Below are 20,889 nucleotides of genomic sequence, written 5' to 3'. Positions count from 1 at the left end.
TCTTTCTAATATCAGATGACCCTGAACAAAGAGCAAATGGCTTCTCTTGAAGTGCAAGTACAGTACTTCTGCGTAAGCGTTGATCTATCTTCAGAATTAAACTTGTGTTTATCAGCAGCACATGAAGACTATCTTTTATTTCAGTGTGTCCTTTGAAATTGGTCTTATAGGGTGTGTTTACACTTAGCAGGTATGGTTTGTTTAAAACAAACTCTGGTAAATATTAATGCATTTAATTTGTGAACTTTTTCACCATACTAGTGACTGAAACTTCTGAGAAGACAGGTCTTGGTCCAGCTCCAAACAGACTTTAATGCAACTTAACTGAAATATGAAATCAATACTGAACAAAGACATCTAATTGAACCAAAAACAGGATGTGATGTCTTAATTATACACTTTAAGAAACAAAGGTACAAAAACTGTCATGATGAAGCAACCTTTTCTAAAAGTTAGACATGGGACCACATTTGGTACCTTTAATCCCGGTGAACTGGAAGTTGCTGAGACTTTCAACTCAAAAGAATATTTAATAGGGAGCAGGGCATTGTTTTGCCCATTATTCCTTCATAGCAAACTAATGGTAAGACGGGCGTGTTTAAGAATATTGATATGTAGTTTCAATGTTGTTTGACATCAACAGAAGAAGCATCACTTTGACTGAAGATTACCAAAACAAACATTTGTTTTAAGTGGATTATCATGGGCGACGCAGTGGCGTTTAGTGCTGTCGCCTCACAGCAAGAAGGTCGCTGGTTCGAGCCTCGGCTGGGTCAGTTGGCGTTTCTGTGTGGAGTTTGCATGTTCTCCCTGCGATCACGTGGGTGTCCTCCGGATGCTCCGGTTTCCCCTACAGTCCAAAGACATGCGGTACAGATGAATTGGGAAGGCTAAATTGTCCATAGTGTATGAGTGTGAGTGAGTGTTTATGGATGTTTCCCAGAGATGGGTTGCGACTGGAAGGGCACCCGCTGTGTAAAACATGCGCTGGATAAGTTGGCGGTTTATTTCACTGTGGTTACCCCGAATTAATAAAGGCACTAAGCTGAAAAAAAGAAAAATAAATGAATGAAATGAATGGATTAACATGCACAGATTAACTATTCACTAACAATAATAACAAGCAAAATATTTGTGATATTTCACCCAAAAATCAAGCATTTTTCAACATTTGTTTACACTCAAAGTGGTTCTTAACTTTATGAATTTCTTTTTGGTCACATTATTTTGATGGTCCGTTTATTGAATTTAAGTTGCATTGCATCTACATACCAACTAATTCTTATTAGATTATAAGGGTTAGGGTTAGTGTAAGATAATAGGAAGGGGAAAAAATCCATGGAAGTCAATGGTTGTTTTTTCCAACACTCTTCAGTATATTTTCTTTTGTGTTCAATAGAGGAAAGAAACTTTTTTCAAAGCTTTGGAGCAAGTGGAGGATGATAGAATTTTCACAATGCCCGTGTTTTTGGGTGAACTATCCCTTTAAGGGAACACATTTATACCCTTCAGGTAGCATGAGGTACATTTTTGCCTTTTTAAAGACTTTAGGTTCTAATCTGTACCTTTAAGCAACAAATGTTGACCTATCAGGCCCGTATCCAGGGGGGGTTTGGGTGGTTTGAAAGACCTGCCCCCTACTGACAAAGTCCAGAATTTGGCCCCTATATGAGCTCATTTGTCCTATTTTTTGACAGTATGCCATCATAAATTGTGTAAATAACCGGTAGAAGAAGGTTTTAAGACAAATAAAAATTTTTATTATTCAAAAGTACAAATTCTGACTAGGAAATGAGCTGGCTAGTTTGTTATTTACCTACAAGCTACTGTTTTTAATATTAAAAAAATATTTTAGTCCTATAATTGTTTCTTAATGATGTATGATAATAAATTTGTATTTTAAAAATAAGTATTTTTCTTTTTTATTCTTTTCATTCATTCATTCATTCATTTTCTTTACGGCTTAGTCCCTTTATTAATCAGGGGTCGCCACAGCGGAATGAACTGCCAACTTATCCACCATTAGTTTTACACAGCGAATGCCCTTCCATTACTGGGAAACACCCATACATTCTCATTCACAGACATACACTACAGAGAATTTAGCTTACCCAATTCACCTATAGTGCATGTCTTTGGATTTGTGGGGGAAACCCGAGCACCCAGAGGAAACCCACGTGAACACAGGGAGAACATGCCAACTCCACACAGAAATGTCAACTGACACAGTGTAATGGCACGCCAGCAGAGGGAGCCCTCGCCCGACTACTGACTCAGCTCCGCTCCCTCTGCGGCTACTTCCTGTTTGTGCTGTATTTCAATGAGTGCTCAGGCCATGCTTCTTTGTGAAGTATTGCCAGTTAACCTGTCGTACCAAGCGTTGTTCCTAGTGATTTTCTTGACTGCATTCCTGTGTATGATCCTGCCTGCCTTAACCACGTACGTTCTCTGCCTTTGCCCTTCTGATTTGTTTTGGACTGATTATTGTTGCACTGATCCTCTGCCTGCATATTTACTGCGTCTTCTGGATTTGCCCCTTTGCTTGTCGCTTGGTTTGGACTGCTTTCCTGTTACCAACTATTTGCCTGTTCATACGTTGATGTCTCTGTCTCACCCTTTTAATAAACTTCCGCATATGGATTCAAACAAAGCCTCAGCATCCTCGTTACACACAGCTGAGGCTCGAACCAGCGACCTTCTTGCTGTGAGGTGATTGTTCTACCCACTGCGCCACCGTGACTCCATTTATTCTTTTTATTTTATTTCTTATTTTTTATGTTCTCTATTCTCTATTCTATTCTAAATTAGTAATTTAAAACTCTAATCTCATAGCTTTATTTATAAAACTGTTATAACTCAGTTTAAACGCACATTTCTAAATAAACACTTTGTGGTAAATAAGCATGATAAGCACTTTGACAAAATTGTGGGAAATATTTTTGTTGCTTCAAAAAGTGTGGTTATGATCACCATCCGACAAGCTAATGCAGCACATATTAGGGCTTAAAATGTCACTAAAACGCAGTATTTAAATCTCATAATTTAATAGAAATTGAGGAGCTCAACAAAAGCTCCAAAAGAACCACCCCTTTCAATAGGCTGTCTACGGGGGAATTTGTTTTGGCTACAGAAGCTTCCAGTGTACATAAAGTGACAAGTGACAACACAAAATAAATATAAAAAAAGACGATAAACATTAAACAGAGATGCAATTAGTCAAAAAATCTGGATGTTGAATTGTGTGTACAGATTTGTTATTAATATACAGGTTATAAGGTACTGTGTACAAATACGAATGGAGAAGGTATTGCATTGTATATTGATATAAGATGCTGTGTACAAGCGCGTATGAGAAAGTATTGCACATATTTATTGCACAGTAGGGGGATATTTAACTGTTCATAAGGTAGATAGCCCGAGGAAAGAAACTTTTCCTGTGTCTGGCTGTTTTTGTGCTTGGTGCTCTGAAGCGCCGACCAAACGGTAACAGTTCGAACAGGTAGTGTGCTAGGTGTGAGGTGTCCAGAGTGAGTTTGCGAGCCCTTTTACTCACTCTGGAAGAGTACAATTCTTGAAGTGTAGGAAGGGTAGTGCCAGTGATTCGTTTAGCAATCCAGACTATTCGCTGTTGTCTATGGAGGTAGGTTTTGGCAGCTGAGCTGAACCAGACGGTGATTGAAGTGCAGAGGATGGATTGTATGACAGCTGAGTAGAACTGTACGAGCAGCTCCTGTGGCAGGTTGAACTTCCTCAGCTTTATCACCACAGTTACAGCTGTTTTACCTTTATTTCTGAGAGTGTATACCTGATTTATTTTTGTTTCATATATTCAGTGTTTCCCACATTCAATTGATCTATCAGAAATGTGTATACCTGCAAATCTTCCTTTTTTTGTGCACTGGATAGAATTCCTCACACATTTGTGTCTCATTTATTCAATTCATAAATGCTGATTCATGTGCTTAATGATAAAGTTTACCATTACATTTGCACACACACGACAAGCATGTTCAGCCAAACACACATCACTGCTTTTATATGTTTAATAAGCTTTCTTTAAGTTTAATATTAGAAAATTATGATTGAACATTACAGTAAGCGAACCACAGCTAAATGTAGAATTTTCTCTATGTATCGGGCCAACTGAGCAAGACAAATGAACTTCCAAGTGTGAAAATGCTCAAAACAGTTAAATACACTATAACTGATGGCATCTCTGAAGTTTTTTTTTTTTTTTTTTTTGTATGAAATATGGGATTAACTTCCATTAAACTGTAAACAATAATTGAAGTGTTTTAAAAACCAAGTGGCATGAGGTGTTATTTTTCACCTCTCAACTCATCATCAAACAATAAAATTAAGCTTATTTTAATAAAAGGGATAGTTGAAAATATTGAAAATAATTTTTTTTGTCGGAATTTACTCCCCCATTACTTGTTTCAAATATCTGCCGAACATAAATAAGATATTTTGAAGAAAGCTAGAAACCTGTAACAATTGATTTGTTTGGTTACAGATTTTCATCTTTTTTCTCCTAAATATCTTGGAACCACTTGAGGATGAGTAAAAAGTAAGTATATTTTCATTTTTTCATTTTATTTTCACTATCCCTTTAGCAAATTAATTCTAGAAGACTTTAAATGAGTCTTTCTGCAGCAATATTACAGATGTCTATTAAACATAAGTTTTCTGCATAAAACATTGACCACAAAAGAGCATTGTCCACATACAGTTAAAGTCAGAATTATTAGCCCCCCTATGAATATTTCCCAAATGATGTTTAAGAGAGCAAGGAACTTTTCACAGTATGTCTGATAATATTGTTTTCTTCTGGAATAAGTCTTATTTGTTTTATTTCAGCTAGAATAAAAGCAGTTTTAATTTTTTTTAAACACCATTTTAAGGTCAATATTATTAGCATCTTTAAGTTATTTTTTTTCAATAGTCTACAGAAGAAACCATCATTATACAAAAACTTGCCTAGTTACCCCAACCTGCCTTATCCTTGTTAACCTAGTTAAGCCTTTAAATGCCACTTTAAGCTGTATAGAAGTGTCTTGAATAATATCTAGTCAAATATTATTTACTGTCATCATGGCAAAGATAAAATAAATCAGGTATTAGAAATGAGTTATTAAAACTATTTATGTTTAAAAATGTGTTAAAAAAATCTGCTCTCCGTTAAACAGAAATTGTGGAAAATAAACAGTGGGGCTAATAATTCAGGGGGGCTAATAATTCTGATTTCAACTGTATCTGCTTTTGATAGTGTCACATTAAAACACCAAGTGTAACATTATTTACATTACAGATAAAAATAGAGCACAAAGCCTCTTTACATAGTTTTCACTATATAGATTATATACAGCACAATTTTTTTATGCTATCTGAAATGATTTAACCCAGTTAATGGAAGTACCCCAAAACAGAAGTGCAACACATAATTTGAAACAGCATTTTCATACCAAAAACTGTGAATATAGCAATAGCTGAAGTGACTCAGCAAGAGAATGTGTTCATGTGATGATCCAGATGTCTGCAGCATGTTGGAGTTATTGTTTTATGGCACAACTGATTACAAGCATCAATTAGTCACATACCAATCCTGAGCATCATGCGTGACCCTACAGTACATGACTGGAGATAATGATTTACCGTCTGTAAAGTTTAATGGCAGGCCCTGCTGGAAAAGAGCTGTGCTGTAGTAATGTTATGGAATGAAGAGGTTACATATAGCAATACTCAATACGCTCTAGTGATTCTAAAGTTCTATGAGTTTTTTCTTTTTCTGTTGAACACAAAACTAAATATCCTGAAGAATGTTGCGGAAAAAACAGCCCTTGACATCCATAATTGGAACAAAAAAATACTATGCAAGTCAATGGCTGCCCCCCCCCCCCCCCCCCCCCCCCCTCCAAACATTCTTTAGAATATCTTGTTTTGTGTTTATTAGAAGACGAAAAAAATGATACATTTTTCAATGAACTATTCCTCTAAGACACTCCGTGTTTTTTTTTTGTTTTGATTTATATGCTTGTGCTGTCTAGCTGTTGATAAATGCAATATCACACTTGTTGCAATGTGATATGGCTGTACAGTATTTACTTATCTACAGCCATATGACTATATCACACTGCAACTTACAGCATGTGATTTATATACTAAATACGCAAATATAGATACAATATTGACAAAAGTTTTCGGACATCTGTTGTAACATGCACACACATTTTAATGATATCCCAATCTTAATCTGTAGGGTTTAATAAGCTGTTGGCCCTTATAACAGCTTCAAGACTTCAGAGAAGGATTTCCACAAGCTTTAGGAATGTGTTTATGTGACTGAAATGCTGTGGAGCGAGAGCTGTGAAAAGCTGTATAAAAGCTGTATAAAAAAATACAAATACAATACAAAATACTCCATATATACGTATATGTTTATAATTTGTCTGTTTTGATTGTTTTTTATTTTAATGGATAATAATGAAGAGTGGATGTACGTAATTACTATTGATAAATATTTTCATGATGATTATCCTATTTTAGAAGTAAAAGTCTGGAAATGTGCACAATATATTCTATGAGAGCAACAAAAAAGTACAATGATATGAAATTTTCCCAAGTGTCCATTAACTCTACATTAATAGACATTATGGCTCGTTTCCACTGACTGGTACAGTATGGTACGGTATGGGTCACCTTTATCAGGCTTGCGTAAAACTGTACGGGTCGCTCACATATCATATGAGAAGCTCTTCTCACAAAACAGAAGCTTTATACACATAAATACTTCTGTATAAATGTTTATTACTAACTTTTCTATGAACATGATTCTATTATAACTGCAGATTAATGACAGTGCGAAATAACCTTCTTTAACGTCTGTAATTATATGAAATAAATAAATAAATAAATGCAACATGAACACATACAGACGCTTACAGTCTCCGATATGTTACCACTTACAGAAAAACTACACACAGCAGACATTTAGTCCTTATTTAGGTTCAAAACAAAACAAAATATAGCCCACATTCAGTGCAAACCTCTCATGATTAAATCTGTCTTTAATCTTCAGCAGCACATGTAGCCTCTTGTTAGAAAATAGTTCTATCATTCTGAGTTCACAATAGTCCAAAAGGTGATAATAATAGTTCCATGTTTTATAGTTTAAACATGGAAGTTTGTTCACGTTTTCTTTGCGCTTCACTCTCGCGTTTGTCAGTTATTGACTAGATCAGGTTTCAAAAGCACATCAGTACTCAAGCGCACATTATTATCATAACCTTAAGAAGTTTCTTATTTCAAATATAGACACGCGATGAGCGCAAGCAAGAAAGCGAAACCGCTTGTGCTTCAGACTGGCTCATAAAAAACAACGGGGCACAGGGTAAAATCTGCTCTTCTTTTTGGTTTTGTGGCTGTTCATCAAGACGACGACAAGGTTCGTTTGAGCCCGGGTCGATCATGGCTCGTCATGTATATATAATTACGCTGTAATCTCTTGGCTGTGTATTTTAAACATGACGGTTCCTTTATTTTCATTCTGGCTTGTTGCGTGGGCGAATGACGCATCTCTGTAAACCAATAGCGTTCAGCTGCGCGTTTAGCTCCACCTTTTGGTACCCTTTCTCGTGATTTGGTACCCTTTCGAAAGGGTGCCGAAAATGTGGTACGGTGATACAAATGCTCTATTCTTGACCTATAATAAGCACATATAATGTGCTTAATGATTGTATTTTCATACTTTGTTAATTATTATTCTTTCATTACTAAATTAAGTATTGCATCATTTACAAACAAGTTATTTGAGAGTAGTTGCTGGTTTTTAAAGATTATTCAGAATGATTATTAGATTAATAGACTGTTATGTTGGGGTTAGGGTTATGGTTAGTGTACAGTAAGTTGAAATGTACTTACAAAGTTTTTTATAGTCAGTTAAATGTCTGTTGAAGGAGCAGTATCAACATTTATTAAGCAGACAGTCTACTAATACTCAAATGAGAAGTAATTGGCATGTACAGTAGTTGCAATGGAACTTTTAGTCAACGAAATGTGCAATAGGGACCATCAAAATGTCACCAAGTCAAGTAATACATCTTATTCACCAAAGGTTTACAATAGGAGGTTGGATCACCTAAACCAGACTGTTCAGGTTCAGCAGGACCTCAAAACTATTCTCATTAAAATGTAAAACATGTAATAATCTATTGAGAATCAGTTGGCAGGTATGTGCAGCGTAACTTAAATTTAACAAAATGTGTTAAAGGGACCATCAAAATAAAGTGACAGCCTTGATCCTTCCCTCAAATTTGAGAAGCAGTTTTAATAAACACTATGTAGTGCGTATGATTTCAGAAACACCTTTTCATGCACCATTTCATATGGCACAGTCTTTTAATGCAATCATCTCCAGATGACTTTCTACAATGGTTTTAGTGTGAACTGGTCCAACAACAGTTAAGAAGATGTAATGTTTAGACAGAAATGCAGGTGAATTTGCTAATGAATACTTATCAGGACACTATTTGACTATGCATAAACCTGATAATGAATTAGAATGAAATGGTTGTATTGTTTGGATAAATGCAGACAGTGCATGTTTTGGGGTGTGGGGATAGAATACACTGTTAGTATAGTATACAAATCATTACATCTATGGCAAGTCCCCATAAAGATAGCTGTACAATTGTGTGTATGTGTGTGTGTGTGACACAGCATGGTGTGACACTCACATATCAAATCCTCTTCGTTCCCCTTAGGGACAGACGGGTTTCCTCAGTCTTCCCGATCCGCTCAGAACTGGACCCTGGCGGTTGCTAGAGTGAGTGTCTGTGTGAGTGTGTTTGTGTGTTTGTGTGTGAAAGAGAGAGAACCCTCGTCTGTGTCCCCAGCTTGAGTGTGCCAGGGAGGAGCTTAGAAAGAGAGAATAATCAAGCAGAAGAGATTAAGGAAAGACGAGCTGCAAGGATTCAATGCAAGCAGACAATGGTTACGTAAGTTAACGCATACTGGGAAAGACCAGTGGAGACTGGAGCTCTCGCATGAGAATGAACTAAGCCACCAAAGAACAGATCACTCTTTGAAAATACCAGTGCAGCTTATCTGTTTTCTGACAAAATGTGGATCTTAATTTGTCAGTCATGCATCTTGCTTACAAAATAAATTTTTGAGCATAAATACCAATATGTAGGCTTTTCCACTTGTCTGAATGAGGTGAATCAATCCTGCTCTGGTCTAATGTGAACATTCCTTCAATTCCTTTATTCATCAGGGGTTGCCACAGCGAAATGAATTACCAACTTATCCAGCATACAGCAGATCAGCATTCGCAGATTTACACAGCGAATGCCCTTCCAGCTGCAACCCATCTCTGGGAAATAACGTGAACATATATAACTTTATTATGTAACATGCAATTCATTTGTAGTGTTTTCTTGTTCTTTTTGCACAAATTTGGGTCATGACCCACATCAAAGTTAAATGAATCTTAAGGTATGAATTTTCAGCCATTTTATCATATTTGTGTTTAATTTATATTGTAGAGCAAACATGTATTGTCAAGTTACGATTACCACAGACAATATCTTTCTAAAAACAAAACAAAAAATCAACCAATTGTAAGACTCTATAGAAAATTCTTAAAAGAACTTAAAGCAGCAAATTTGAAAAGCTCAGATGCAAAAACAAATAAATAAATACAATAAAATAAAAAAATCTCCAAGGGTGCTTTCACACCTGTGGATCGATTCTTTTGTTCCGAAACAAGGATTCCAATTTTGACAATGCTGCACTTTGTTCTTGGTCCAGTTCGCTTTCACATGGCAAAGTTTCTAAACAGACCAAAAGAGCTAAACTAAGTCATGTGCGAGTTAACTCTCATCCCATTTGTCAGAGTTTCACGGTTTATTTTGCAGAGTCTCGCTCAGCTGTCATGCGTCCTTATTTTAATTTATGATGATGAGCGATAAGACATTATACGCGAAAAGCTGCGCTTTGTTTTTGAATGGTGACACCCACAGACATCGTCACCAGATATAAATCTAACGTTAAGACTTTCTCATACATTGCCGTTGGGTAGGATTATGCATAATTTATAGGCTTTACATTATAGCAAGAAATAACAGTTAGACCAAGACAGCAGTTCGATCAATTTTCCTAACCAATAAACATCTCTCATTAATAGTTCACATGTATTCACTTTCGTATGTGACATGATACAGACATTTACTGGTAGGAATGACATCCCGCCCTACTCATCATTCTCTCTTCATTTGCCTATTACATATCCGTAATACACTGTGATATAGCCTGGCTCTGATCCTATTGTTTTCTTACTACAATCGATCCGCTCCAGAGTTTGTTTCATCCGAGCCGAGACTACTTCATTTAGGCGATCTCGGACCGGTGCCAGTGCCATCTGAAATTTTCTTCTGAAATGTGCATTTTTCTCAGGTTTCTGTGTGTAGGTTCAGTAATATCACTTTTATGGCAAATAATAGGTTATTTTCATTGTTTTTAAAGTGAAATAACTGAACATAAACTTACAAGGCTGAGAAAAACACAAATTTCCGGAGAAAATGTCAGACTCCTAATTTGTTGTCTGAATTTTGACACCATTCCTGCACCAATCTATTAACAAAACTAAATTTAATTTTGTAGTTACTAAACTTTGTTAACAGTTACTATTGGAAACAAAGTTTTTGTATTTCCAGTTTTCCAGCAATTTCAGAGCCTAGTTTAAGTTTTATTTTCATCTAATATTTATGTTATTAATTTTAACTTTGAATTACATTTTGAATTTGAATTCTCGCAATCCTCTCCGGAAAATTTCAATTTGGTATACGACACTTTCACAAATTGATTATTTTGTATTTGAGTGCAACATCAAAACTATGTGAATTTAAGGATGATAATTTGCACCAATTTTTTTCTTGGATGACAACACTTTGGCTTCTGTTGCATGGGAAACATCCATGTGAGTAGCTAATTAAACTAATGCACCCTGTGAAAAGTTAAATATTTGGTAGAAGGTGTGGGAGTTTCATATAAACCATTTATTCATTCATTCATTTTCTTTTCGGCTTAGTCCCTTTATTAGTCAGGGGTCGCCACAGTGGAATGAACCGCCAACTTATCCAGCATATGTTTTACGCAGGCGATGCTCTTCCAGCTGCAACCCATCACGGGGAAATATCCATACAGTCTTGCATTCACACACATACACTATGGCCAATTTAGCTTACCCAATTCACCTAGCACATGTCTTTGGACTCTTGGGGGATACCGGAGCACATGCAAACTCCACACAGAAACGCCAACTGACCCAGCTGAGGCTCGAACCAGCGACCTTCTTGCGGTGAGGCAACAGTGCTACCCACTGCGCCACTGTGACGTCCATATAAACCGTTTAATAAGGCTTTATTTTGCTCACTTAAGCCATAGGAATACCAATGTAGGAGACAAAGGGCAAGCAGCAACTCTGACCTCTCTCCAGTCTATAGTAAGCACAAGTTTGTGCAAAGATGTTACGTAAGAGTCTATTCAGACCCCTCAATACCAATCAACACAAACAAAAAGAAATACCACTGATAGGTGACTAACTGCACTCTTTCTGATAGACAATTGGCAGAAATTCAGTTCTGATCATTCATATCAGACAGGCTTTACAGAGACATAAAACAGAAACTGATCAATGACTTTAATATTTTGTCTATATGGTGATGTAATGGCTCTTCAGTGCATGCACTGGATTGATTTTGATGTCTTTTTGGCTTTGCTAACCTGACACATTTACCCTACATAGTAACAGATCAATAAAATGTGCTGACAAAAATAGATTTGCTAAAGTCAAAGTACACTTGGCATATGCTTAGTTAAGTTAAGTTAGGCTATTTGAATCTCAAAAAGTCAACATTTGCAGTACACCCATGTGTACTAGCTTTTGTAGATATGGGTTCATTGATCTAAAATAAGCTTACAGGACTGTTTCAGATTTTTTTTAATGAAAACAGAATGACAATGTGGATTGAATTATTGATACTTTCGCTTAATGTTTAGCACAACAAAGGTGAAGTACTGGCGTTTCATTCACCAGGAAAGGTTTGGCATTCTCCCGCAATGGTTGGGATTGGTAAACAAGTTGCATTACTACTGCTAACCAGTAGAGGCCTCTACCACAGCACAGATCTGAGGTGATGCATTGTAATGTACAAAATCAAACTGCATCAAACTGGTTCACTGCTGTCTTTTGAAAAGATGCCTCTTTTGTAACCCTAAATATATTTCATAATATTTAGGCTGGAATGAAGAGTTCAGGTGCAAAAACCTTCTGAAAATTGCCATCTGAAAATTTCATCTAAAGTGAGCATTTTTCTCAGACTCCTGTGTGTAGGTTCATTCATTTCACTTTCATGGCAAAGAATATGTTTTACTCATAACCTTTAAACTGAAATAACTGAACATAAACATTTGAAGCTGAGAAAAAAAAGTTCATTTTAAAAGTAAATTCCAGAGGGCACTGAGAGGTTTTTGCATCTAAACTCATCAAAAAGTTATCTGAATCAGCAATCAAAATCCAACACGTTTAGAATAATTTATTATATTCTTTGTGTAGGCCTTAATTACATGAAATATCTTATGTAACCAGATGCATTAGTGTTGGTTCTGCAGTTTATTAGATCCAAATCCTAATATTGAATTAAATACAGTTCTTTTACACCAGTCAGAAACTATTAGCCATATTTCAACTGCTGGTCAGTGTGAGTGAGGGCTACAAAAGGGCCAGAAGGGGCTTACAGCTCAGAGTTTTGACGGTATAATCAATCAAAGTAATCAGGTTTTTATTATCATTTCAAAGTTAAAGCACATTCCTAGTTTTTTTTTTTTTTTTTAAATCACATGCCTTCTTTAAACAACTCCATTAGGGGTTTCTCTTATTCGGTTATAGCTATCCTTAGAATGAAAAATTCTTTAAAATGATAAAAAGTGGTTTATAACACAACGCTTTGATGAAGAAATTATGAAACAAACAGGAGTTCTTTTCCCCCTAAGTATCTGCATGATATTCATTCATTCATTCATTCATTTTCTTTTCAGCTTTAGTCCCTTTATTATTCAGGGGTCACCACAGCGGAATGAACCGCCAACTTATCCATCCACATGTTTTATGCAGCGGATGCCCTTCCAGCTGTAACCCATCACAGCAACCCATAAAAACATATGCTGGATAAGTTGGCAGTTCATTTTGCTGCGGTGACCCCAGATTAATAAAGGGACTTAGCCTAAAAAGAAAATGAATGAATGAACTATATACTGTATGGCCGCTGTATGGCTAAGCTGGTCCAGCATATGAACAGCTTTAACCAGCAGCCAGTTATATCTTAATTGTTCAAAATACTGTGTCCCACAAAGTCATGACAGGACCAGACCTGCAATGATTGCTCCACTCTAAATGTGACCAGAAGTGAAGAAAAGTAGTTTTGAGGGGGGAGAGAAGATATTTGATAAAAAATTATGAAGGCTAAATGAGTTGAGCACAGATACACCATTTATAAAAAGCACCACTATATACATAAAAATAAGAAGAGTAAATTTTGATTTCATGCCAAATTTTCAAACACCATTTTCAAATTTTGACATTAAATGCAATATTCTAATAAAGGCCTTAGTACTCAATTTGTCTTTTTAGCACTGTTCTGATGGCCAGAAACATTTAAGGCTGCCCCACCTTTAGAAACCTCAAATTCAGTATCTCAGAAAATTAGACCATTAAGACCAATACAAAGAGAGGATTTTTAAAAATCTTGCTCATCTGAAATGTATGAACATGAAAAGTATGAGCTTGCACAGCGCTCCGTACTAAGTTGGGTCTCCTTTAGTCTGAATTACCGCAGCAATGCAGCGTGGCATGGAGTTGATCAGTCTGTGGCACTGCTCAGGTGTTATGAAAGCCCAGGTTAAGCTTCAGCTCTTCTGCGTTGTTGGGTCCGGCATATTGCATCTTCCTCTTCACAATACCCCATAGATTTTAAGTGAGTTTCCTGACTAATTAAGAACAGGGATACCATGACCCTTAAAGCAGGTACTGGTAGCTTTGGCACTGTGTGCAGGTCAGCAGCAGAAAGAAGTGCTTTAAAACATCCTCTATAATCTGTGTTGACCTTGGACCTAAGAAAACACAGTAGAGCAACAACAGCAGATGAAATGGCACCCCAAACCATCACTGACTGTGGAATCTTTACACTGGACCTCAAGGAACGTGGATTGTGGGCTTCTCCTTACTTCCTTTAGACTCTGGGACCTTATTTCCAAGGGAAATTAAAAATTTACTTTCATCAGAGAACATAACTTTGGACCACTCAGTCGCAGTCTTGTCTTTAGCCCACACGAGACCCTTCTGAAGCTGTACTGTATGTTGTTCAAGAGTGGCTTGACACAAGGAATGCGACACCTGAAACCCATGTCTTGCGTACTTGAATCACTGACTCCAGCTGCAGTCCACTCTTTGTGAATCTCCCTCACAATTTTGAACGGGTTTGATTCACAATTCTTTCCAGGGTGCAGTTATCTTTATTGCTTGTGCATTTTTTCTACCACATTTTTCCTTCCCTTCACCTATCTATTAATGTGTTTGGACACAGAGCTCTGTGAACAGCCACCCTTTTGTGTCTTGCCCTTCTTGCGCAAGCTGTCAGTGGTTGTCTTTTGGACAACTGTCAAATAGCTTACAGAATTAGGGTGCTTTTGAAATCGCATACTTACATAATGTATAGTATGCTAAAAACGTATGCGAGCTGAGCAGTACGTCCAAAATCATAGTATTCGAAAAACAGTTAGTGAGAATAACCAGATGATCTACTTCCTCTGTTGAGATTATGAAGCGCTCATCTGATGGACGCTACACTATCCCTTGATACTACACAAGAGAATTCCTACTTTGTGAATAGGAGTGAAGTGACAAAACTAACACAGGTAGGTCACGTGATAATGAGAAATGGCCGAGTTCCATTCATACTACTCACATTTATACTGTATAGAACGTAATTGTCTAATGGTCATGTAGTAAATTCAAGTTCAAATGTAGTACCTACAAATGTAGGGGATTTTGGATGCAGCCTTAGACTGAGAAACAATTTAAAGGCCTTGAAATGTATAATACATGACCATATATATATATATATATATATATATATATATATATATATATATATATATATATATATATATATTATTGCTGTCAAAATTAGCGCGTTAACGCATGCGATTAATTTTTAATTAATTAACGCATAAAAAATAATTAACGCAATTAACGCAGTTGGGCTTTTTTTATTTCCTGTTGTGGCCGACCTGTGTTAAACGTGCAGAGAAATATGGATACGATTAAGGAAGGACCTTTAGACGGAAAGTTTCATTATAAAACTCTGCCGGATGGTTCTGTGGATAAAGCAAAAGTATGTGCATTTTGCAAAGCCAAATTTAATTACCACAGAAGTAATTCGTCTTTGACTTATCATTTAAAAGCAAAACACCCTACCGAAACCATCTCAGGGCGTCGACAATGTAAATTGCAGGAGTGCGTTCGTGGTAAAATGACGAGGTCTGTAAGCGATAAGGTAACAAAGGATTTGGTTATTTGGATAGCTAAAAACTGCCGACCTATTAACATAGTCGAGGACGATGGACTGCGGGACGTAATTAGAACTGCATTGGGAGACACCTCATACGATCTGCCCTCAAGCGCAACCATCATGTCAAAAGTACACACTTTATATGACGATGAGAAGGCACGGAGGATGAACACATTACAGCAGGCGACACACATCGCGCTCACAGGGGACCACTGGACTTCGGTGAGCAATGACAACTACTTAGGCATCACAGCGCACTTCGTTGATAAAGAATGGAAATTGCATTCATTCGCACTAACTGTGTCTAAAACTGAGGAACGACAGTACGCTGAGGCATGTGCGGATCGTTTTCTCGATGTGGCAAGAGAACGGAAAATCGAGGAGAAGTTAAGCACACTTGGCACTGACAGTGCTCGTAATATGGTTGCTGCCGCAAGACTACTTCCATTTGAACACCTGCCCTGCGCGGCCCACATTTTGCAGCGAACTGTCACGGTTTCCATACTCGGCAGTGGATTTGAAAGTGTCCTAGCTAAATGTCGTAAGATTGTTGGGCACTTTAAGCAGTCCAGCCAACGCTCATGAACTGATGCAGCATCAAGTGGCATGTGGACAGAAACAGGAATCTCTTGTTCAAGACGATACAACAAAGAGAAAGAGAAGGGCCATATTGTCCCCAGATAATGTCAACAGACTTGTCTGTCTCAGCAACTGGCTGAAAATAAAGGAGGACTAAGCTAATTTGTTTCTACTTATCCGTTTTTTCAGTGCCAATATTTTGGATTTTATTTTTGCAGTCCTCCTAAAATCCAGCATGGAATATATATATGGTCATGAGAATGATCTTGAAATATTCTCTGGATACTGTTTTTTTAAAGATTTTATTTTTGCAATCTTCAACATTTATTGCACATACATTATAACAGCTGATGGAGTGTCTTTCTTGACACGAGAGGGTCGAAGTTCTTGAATTCACTTGCTTGACAGTTGAAAAGCATTTCGTTCTCTATTGCCGAGCAGTAAAGAGGCTAAATAGCCGGTGACAGGCCTTTAACAACCTCCATTAGCTCATCAAGATGGGTTATGCAACAGGTGTGTAGGGGAGCCACTTAAATATATGACGATTTGATGGAGCCTGTTGGAAAAAAGCAGTGCTGTAATAAAATATCATTGAAAGCTAGTGCCTGATAGCAGACGAGTAGCACACATCAAATAGTGTAGTGTGTCTATTCTTCTCAGTGGCTGAATGGATGCCACATTGATGGAGAACAGCACTGTTTGGCTGGTGTGGCCATGCACGTCTCTGCTCATTACCAGCAGGATCTCATCATCTCGCTCTCTCTTTTCCCTCAGTACGAAATAAAGGGGATGCTTTACACTTTAATGACTTTCCCACAGTGCTTCCCAAAAAAAACAAACAAGCTGGACGCTGTGAGCAGGAGGGGAGAGAAGCTCGCAAAGAATACTGAGTCCAGTGTCTGACCAGTCCTGTCATTGCCAAGAGTGGGAATAATCATGCCTTTATGTAGACAGGGACCTCCGGGGGACGTTCTCATTACCCCCCAACCCCCCAAGTCTCTGCACTAGTCACACTGGTCCACCAATCTTTGGTTCCGATCTGGATCCCTCCTGAAAGCAGATTGTTGGAGTGAATGTACTGGACTTGGGAGTGCAAACACCCCCTTTTCACTTGGCATATAATTCTTAGCTAAGTGTCTTTTAACTAGACCACGAGTTTCAGAGGCCTTGGGGACTCTCAGTATGTTCGGGGCTTCCCAGAAAGAGAGAGATGGAGACAGAGACATAAAGCGAGAGAAGGCCCTCTCTTAAAGGCTTTGATTTATGTGTGGACTTGCTGAAATTTGCACTCTTGATGCCTCCTTGTGACTCGGACGCAGGAGGGATGCTGGCATATAAAACTCTTCATTCAGATAAATCTCAGCCAGTTTTGTTGAAAATGGGATCATAAAAAGGTTATTTTGAGTTAACTCAGCTTTTAACCCAAGTAGTTAAACATTTAGATTTACATTTAGTCATTTAGCCGACGAGTTTGTGCAAATTGACTTAGGATTGAGGAGGCATTCAGCGATTCAACAAGAAGAGGCAATATACACGAGAATTGGGGAAGTTTTTATTATATATATTAATTAATTCAATCATTCTCCTTCGGCTTAGTCCCTTAATTATCAGGGGTCACCACAGCGGAATGATCCGCCATATATAATAATATAATATACAGGGTGATTCAAAAAGGAAGCTCTGAAGTTTTGATAAACTTTGTTAAGTACTCTCCACATTGATTAATTACCTAATGTTCCATTGTGTTTCTTTGATTAAATACAGATTTTCAAAGTTGTGGTATTCTTTTTGAATCACCATGTATTTATACAGTGAAGAAAATAAGTATTTAACATGCCAACACTTTTCTCAGAATACATATTTCTAAAGGTGCCGTTGACTTTGCCCGGATGTTGGTAACAACCAAAGAAATTCATATATGCAAATAAAATAATATTAATCCGTTTTTAAATTAAGATATGTGTAATCAAATTAATCAGTAGTTATTCTGCAACCCTCTGCCCTTTATCATTGTAAATTAATATCAGCTGCTTCAGACCAACAGCTACATTATCAGGAGAATGAATATGAAACCAGGGTGGATATTTCAGTAAGACAATGATCCAAAACACAGCCAAGGAAACTCCCAAAAGCTTTCAGAGAAAGAAAATCAAGCTGTAGAATGGTGTAGCAAATCACCTGACTTGAACCCAATATAACATACAAATAAGAGATCAGATTTCCCTGCTGAAAAATCCAGCTTAAACCAGCCTAGGCTGGTTGGCTGGTTTTAGCTGCTTGACCAGCCTGGTTTTAGAGGGGTTTTGGCCATTTCCAGGCTGGTTTCTAACTATTTCCGGCCTGGTCTTAGCTGGTCAGGCTGGAAAATGATCAGTTAAATCCAGCTAAAACCAGCTTGACCAGCCTGGTTTAAGCTGGACATAGCTGGTTTTGGCTGGGCTCCCAGCCTGTCTAGGCTGGTCAAGCTGGTTTTAGCTGGTCATTTTCCAGCCTGACCAGCTAAGACCAGGCTGGAAATGGCTGGAAACCAACCTGGAAATGGCCAAAACCCCTCTAAAATCAGGCTGGTCGACCAGCTAAAACCAGCCAACCAGCCTAGGCTGGTTTAAGCTGTTTTTTTCAGAAGGGTTGATAGATGAGACCCACAGAACCATCAAAATTTTGACACTGTTGAAGCCTGTGAGAGTCTTTAAACTGCCATTACCATGAAAGCCTTTTATATAAAGTATTAAATACATTTCAGTAGTTCAGTACTTTCTCTTTGTGTCATTCCATTTTTAATGCACTGCAATATATATAATATAATAAATAAATATAATATAATAAATAATATAATAAAAAAATATAAAATCTGGTTCAATTCCATGTCAACAGCTCCTTTAGAAATATTATTCCCAGGAAAAAACATGACGTGTTCAATACTTATTTCCCCGCTGTATAGAGCGTGCCTCCACATGTGGTTTGTCAAGCACACTCATCTGCGTTAAGCACACTTCATAAATGCACATTTTGTTTTTACATTATTAAGGCAAGGCAAGTTTATCTATATAGCACATTTCACACACAATTTTTACAGGCACAGGTAAAACAGTGTTTTAAGCCTTGATTTGAATGTCCCTAATTGTGATAAAAATTTCAAAATAAAAGTTTGTCTTGGTATAATGAATTTGTATGTATAAATATTGTATATATAGTAATAAAGAAAATACATAAAATACAAATATATATATTGTGGCAGACCTGCCGGTGTGTCTTCAGCGTCGCCATGGAAACGTCTCCCTCACCGTAATCACGACCCATCACGTGCTGATCAGGGACAGCTGCAGCCCATTGGAAGAGGGGTATTTAACAGACACTGTCGACATCGACAAGGAGAGCATGACTAGGATGACAGCAGGAACCACGCTGACATCTCCCTGTTCCACTGGGCACCCTGACCGGCACTTCACTGCACGAGCTCACCGGACCCCTTTGGACACGGAACTCACCGCCCTGCACATCCCCACGCACCTTTTCCCTGCTCCACTCCCTGAATAAACACTCCTACGGGGATTTACATTACCTCTCTGTGCCTGTGTGATCTCTCACCTGCGACAATTGGTGGAGAATGCGAAGTTATTGAGGGGTCACGCGTGACACAGGTAACATCTGCTGTGTTTTCCCCGTAGGGTCCCGCTCTCTCTCTCCCACCGCTTACCACCAGCACCTGGGGCTGAAGATGGACGTCATCCGCCACCAGCTCGAGGAACTGAGTCGCCGTCAGCTCTGGCTCACGGAGCGCTTTGCTGGGGGCGAGGAGGAGAAGAGGCAGGCGGTCGAACCGCCCCAGGAGTTTTCGGCATTCCCCAGCCGAGACGGAAAGTGCGCGGCGCGCCGCTTCCAGCAGTGGACGCTGGATGAGCGCGCCTCAGCCAAAGACCAGGCCAAAGCATTAATGGATCTGGCCTGCCTTTGGCTGCTTAAAGATTATCCATCAGCCACCCAGGTAGTCGAAATGTTGGTAATAGACCGCCTGCTGCAGGCATTGCCCTCCCAGCGACGACAACACGTCCTGCACCGCAACCCTGCCACCTGGCCGGATTGAAAGCATCGAGCTGGCGGAAGCATCAGCGCCTCAGGATGCTAGAGAGAGAGCGGAGGAACCCCACAAATGGCGACCTGCGAAGGGCACCACGCGTCCAGTACTCAGACCCGCAGCCCCCTCGCTATTGGATGCGAAGTCGTCCGCACCTTCGCCAACGTCTGGGGACCGGGTATGCTTTTTCACCCGGTCTGCTCCCCAAACCCCCGTGAGATGGACAGTCCCGGTCCTCCGCATTCAGAGAAGGCACCGGACGACACGCGACGGGGGCTGCCAGCAAGACCCGCCCACCACCGCGAGCGACAGGAAGGGTGAGAGACACGTCTCCCCTCCCTCAGACACTTTACAGCAGGTTATGGCTGGAGGTTTCCTACACCGAGAGCAGCGAGCGGATCGGAGCCTCAGGAAGTGCTGGTTCAGAGTCCGCCTGGTGGACCAGGAGGTCCGTCAGCCCGCGCCTCACCCAGCCGGTTACTCTGTAGTCAAGGAAGGTCTGTTGTACTGGATCGCCTGACCGGCACTTCACTGCACGAGCTCACCGGACCCCTTTGGACACGGAACTCACCGCCCTGCACATCCCCACGCACCTTTTCCCTGCTC

The 20,889-nt window shown here is 38.8% G+C and overlaps 1 long non-coding RNA gene across 1 annotated transcript; it reads left to right on the top strand.

Moving 5' to 3' along the window:
• Positions 1-2,320: 2,320 nt before the first annotated feature.
• LOC130235622 (uncharacterized) lies at positions 2,321-19,742 on the top strand. Its single transcript, XR_008838411.1, has 4 exons — positions 2,321-2,439; positions 4,517-4,570; positions 8,763-8,824; positions 19,447-19,742. It is a non-coding gene; the product is annotated as an uncharacterized LOC130235622 (long non-coding RNA).
• Positions 19,743-20,889: the final 1,147 nt, after the last annotated feature.

The sequence above is a fragment of the Danio aesculapii genome, chromosome 2, assembly GCF_903798145.1.
Source record: "Danio aesculapii chromosome 2, fDanAes4.1, whole genome shotgun sequence".
Lineage (NCBI taxonomy): Eukaryota > Metazoa > Chordata > Actinopteri > Cypriniformes > Danionidae > Danio > Danio aesculapii.
The sequence above is the reverse complement of the archived record's forward strand: the minus strand, read 5'-3'. Positions and strand labels throughout refer to the sequence as shown.